The 4,808-nt window shown below is 47.1% G+C and overlaps 1 pseudogene across 1 annotated transcript; it reads left to right on the top strand.

Annotated features, from left to right (window-relative positions):
- The first annotated feature begins 1,767 nt into the window (after positions 1-1,767).
- On the top strand, positions 1,768-3,727 carry LOC103698477 (protein CANDIDATE G PROTEIN-COUPLED RECEPTOR 7 pseudogene; annotated as a pseudogene). The gene has a single exon (XR_015969312.2). The product of XR_015969312.2 is annotated as a protein CANDIDATE G PROTEIN-COUPLED RECEPTOR 7 pseudogene (transcript).
- Positions 3,728-4,808: the final 1,081 nt, after the last annotated feature.

The following is a 4,808-nucleotide window of genomic DNA, read 5'->3' as shown; positions in this document are numbered from 1 at the left end:
GTTTACTTACATTGTGCATTTTTTCTTTTACAAATTGCATGTATATATATATATTTCTACTTCTATATTATATAATTATGGACATTGACGTGTTGTAGGGGTACAAATAGGTCGGGTCGGATTAGGTCATGAGTGACACCGACCCTACCCGGCTTCTTGTTCAGGTCCTAATGTTGGACCTAGACTCAATCTAATAGAAGATCAGATCGGGTCGGGTCGGGTCCATTACTAAAATTTTTAACCCTACGAGTCATTCGAGTCGGATTGGGTCCATATATAACCCAGTCCTAATCCAAAAAATTCGACTCTCGTTCAAGTTTGGGTCGGATCCAAATGAATCTGAAAGAGTATGATTGTGTATGTGAAGTAGAAAGCAACCTCAATGACTTTCTTTTTGAATATTGAAGGACAAAAAACCACAAACCAGATAAGGTTGACTGCAAAAATAACATGCAGTGCTCATTTAATCAGATTATCTAAGAACAACCTAGATCTTCATACTCAAGCCTTTTCGAGGCTCAATTGCTACTTTGTTGCTACAAAATGTTCATTATTCTTTAATAAGCCTTCAAAATTAAGCATACTACAAATGTTCATTATTCTTTAATAAGCCTTCAAAACTAAGCAACGAAACTGCATGAATTGTTCCATATTTTGAATTGGAGTTATAAACTTGATGGGCGGTAAAATGGATCATCTTACTCCAGCATGGAACTACCCAAACTCTGCCGAGTGAACCGACCTCAGCCAGAGACCGAGCTGACCTCGACCGGAGGAAGCAACCTCGGCCAGAGACCAAGCCGACCTTGCCAAGTGCATGCCACAGCCTCCAAGTCTATCCGACCTCAGCCCGAGCCCGAGCCGACCTCAGCCCGAGGCCGAGCCGACCTCAGCCCTGTCAACGTCAATCCTACCATCTCCAAATTCTCATTAAAGATCTCGCGGATCCTCAGGACAAGACAGGAGAAGTATCTCTTAAATCCTCATCGAAGCCCCGCGGATTCTCAAAGCAAATCTGGAATGATGTCTTCCGGATTCTCCGCCGGTGGGATCAGTCTCCGTGATTCCCGCCGCCAGCTGATCACAGTTCAGCCAAAAGCCTACAGGTAATAGCCAAAACCCTCATTCTATAAAAAGGGGTAGGAAAAGGCCCTGGGTAAGTAAGAAAAAGATAATAGAAGCTATAAGAAAGCTATTCTAAACCCCTCCAAAAACACAGCTAACTTAGCCATCGGAGGGCCTTCACCGGAATCTCCAGCCAAGGCTTTGTGCAGGTACCCCGGAGCTCAGAAGGTGGCCCTCTTCCTCCGTCTTGGCCGGTGTCGCCTTGGCTTCTTCCGGCGTGGTCACCTTCAGGCCAGATTTTAACCACAACAAAACTCAAGATGCAAAATACTGCTCACATATAGAATATGCAAATCAATTATAAGGCATAACTTAGAGGACAATACAGATTCGGACTTTTTCGGGCATAAATGGTTTACTGGTTCGGTTCAAGTTAGATCAGGTTATAGGGTTGGAAACTTAAAATTGTCCAAAATTTAAATAGGCCGGGTCGGATCTGAATTCGGTAAATTTAGATCCGACCCATAAAGTAGAATAGGTTTAATTTTTGAATCGGATTCGACTCTACGTAGCCTCAAAAAATGAATTAGAATCGGGTCTAAGCAGGCCCGGTCATAAGTCAACCCCAGCCTTAACGCGTTGCGACTAGTCTAAACTAATAAAAAAAAATAAAGAAAGGCGACGGCAAGACCCGGAGACACGAATCAAAAGACGTCTCTCCGGGCGTTCCATCCTTGGCGTTGAAGCAATCAAGCAACCCTGCCCAGAAACGTTGATTTAATATAAAACGGCCCCAGGTGATGGCTCCCCAATTTTTACCTTGCCTCTCCTCTCCTCTCCTCTCCCCAGCCAGAAACCACGACTATTTGTAATTATCTCCTCCATCTGGACATTCGTCGACCCACCGGAAAAATTCGTCTAGAAAGGAATTGAAAAAAAAAATCAAGAAAACTTCCCAGCCAGATCGAGAGATCGAGATCTGGGAACCTCGGAGCCGACGGCGGCGATGGCCCTCCTCCGCCTCGTCCTCCTCCTCGCGGTGGCGATCCTGGCCTCCTTCCGGCCGTCGGCTGCGGAGATCCGGGTGACGGAGGTCCGATCCGACGGGCGGACCATCATCCCCTTCGACGAGTTCGGCTTCACCCACAACGGCGTCCTGGAGCTCAACGTCTCCGGGATCTCCTTCTCCGACCCCTCCCCGGCCCTCGACCTCTCCCAGCTCGGCTTCTTCCTCTCCACCCGCGACGCCTGGATCCACGTCCTCCAGCAGCTCCAGGAGCGCGACATCACCTGTCCCCTCGGCTCCTCCCTCGTCAAGCACGTCTACTTCTTGAACCAACTCAATAATCCCAACCCCAACCCCAGCGGCCTCTCCATCCCCCGCTCCACCTTCTTCGGCACCGTCTTCTCCCAGTCCGATCCCGGCCAGTACACCCTCGTCTTTGCCAACTGCCTCCGCGGCCTCCGCGTCTCCATGACCGTCCGCTCCGCCATGTACAACCTCGATCCCCACACCGGCCACCGTGCCTACCTCTCCGCCGGCGCCGCCTCCCTCCCCCTAATCTACTTCCTTCTCTTCCTCGCCTACGCCGCCCTCGCCGCCGCCTGGGTCGCCGTCCTCCTCCGCAAGCGCAGCGCCGTCTTCCGCATCCACTACTTCATGCTCGCGGTCGTCGTCCTCAAGGCCCTCAACCTCCTCTGCGAGGCCGAGGACAAGTCCTACATCGAGCGCACCGGCAGCGCCCACGGCTGGGATGTCCTCTTCTACATCTTCAGCTTCCTCAAGGGCATCTCCCTCTTCACCCTCATCGTCCTCATCGGCACCGGTTGGTCCTTCCTCAAGCCCTACCTCCAGGAGCGCGAAAAGAAGGTCCTCATGGTCGTCATCCCCCTCCAGGTCGTCGCCAACATCGCCCAGGTCGCCATCGACGAGTCCAGCCCCTACGCTCGCGACTGGGTCAACTGGAAGCAGGTCTTCCTTCTCGTCGACGTCGTCTGCTGCTGCGCCGTCCTCTTTCCCATCGTCTGGTCCATCAAGAACCTCCGCGAGGCGGCCCGGACCGACGGCAAGGCCGCTGTCAACCTCATGAAGCTCACCCTGTTCCGCCAGTACTACGTCGTCGTCATCTGCTACATCTACTTCACCCGCGTCGTTGTCTACGCCTTCGTCACCATCACCTCCTACCGCTACCTCTGGACCAGTGTTGTCGCCGGGGAGCTCGCCACCCTCGCCTTCTACATCTTCACCGGTTACAAGTTCAAGCCAGAGGTGCACAACCCCTACTTTGTGATCGACGATGAGGAAGAGGAGGCCGCTGCCGAGGCTCTCAAGCTTGATGATGAGTTTGAGTTGGGATGCAGATGATGGATCAACAAATGGTCTTCCTTTTAACCAAAGGTGATGACCCTGTGTACTATGGCCAGAACAATAGGAGGATAGAGGTGGGATCTAGTATTTCTTTTCATCTTCTCTTTTCATTTCTTTCTTTTTTATTTTTTGGCCTTACTTTTATTGGGATTCTCGAATTGATATCATAAGAAGCTTGGAGCTCTAGTTTATCTTCATACTGTAGCATGTATGTCTAAGTTTACTTATCTACTATGGATTTTAATTGATTCCACTTGTACCTGCATAGCAAGCATACAAGTATATTTTGGTTCATTGCTATGCTCTATGGTTGTGCGTTTGCGCTGTTAGAGAATTCGGCTGTCCTTTTATTGTTTCTTCAAGTTATTGATGAAGAGGGATTTTAATTCTTTCATATGTTGGCTCTCTTTTTAATATATTATTTAATTCTATTTTTCCATTGTGGCTACAAATTTTAGTTGAAATAGCATGACATGGTGCTCAAGATTTTAGCTATGTTATGAGTTGGCCTTGAATCTCATGGAAACATAAGTTATATCATTTTCTTCCTAATCTAATGCATTAGGAGATTAACACTGGTAAATTTGCATGCTTATTTTTATAAGCTTTTGCTAAGTGATGAGATATGCTTCATGTTTCTTTTACATATGAAACTAAATTTGAAAAAATTCAATGGTTTTTCAGCAAAAATCAAAGTTGTGTTTTTTAGCCATTAAAGGTTTATAGGAAGTCATACATTTGGTTTTTTGGATATTTGAACTGTGAAGGAGGGTTTGGAGTGAAAATGTGGAAGAGATATATATGGTTTTCTTTGCAAACAGAGAATTGTTGCTGGGAAATTTAAGGTTGCTGGCGTTTAAAGGAAGATATTATTAAATATTTGATTTGACCCAGTTATTTTTAAGCTGGTTTCATGATTTGTTTAAGCATCAACTTTAGTTGATATTATGCTATGCTCCTTTTAACCTGTGTTTAGAGGGAAAACAAAGGCTGATGGTTGAAGAGATTGTGGTGTGTGATGATGCTATCTATGTAGCGTTGATGGTGGCAAATTTCGGGAATACGAATTTGTTGAAAGAACAGAGAATTGGAAGTTGTAGCTCTCTATAGGTTGGATTGCATGAGAAAATGGTAAAAAAATGAAATTTGTGTTTGATGGTTAGTTCTATTAGGAGGATAGAGTGTATAGCAAAATTCTTTTTTTTTTTTTTTTTTTTTTTTTTTTTGCTAAACGAAAGGGGAAGGGGGGAGGAAGGGACAAGCCCCACCCCCGCGTAGCAGCCCCGACCACTGGGCCCCCACCCCGCCAGGAGAATGTTCGATGCGGGTAGACCGAGTCGTGTGTTGGGCACTCCGACCTATTTTACTCATACCC

This window comes from Phoenix dactylifera, chromosome 10 (genome assembly GCF_051530095.1).
Source record: "Phoenix dactylifera cultivar Ajwa chromosome 10, Ajwa_hap1_PhDact_Kaust_v1.1, whole genome shotgun sequence".
Classification (NCBI taxonomy): domain Eukaryota; kingdom Viridiplantae; phylum Streptophyta; class Magnoliopsida; order Arecales; family Arecaceae; genus Phoenix; species Phoenix dactylifera.
This window is presented reverse-complemented; position numbering and strand designations above follow the sequence as displayed.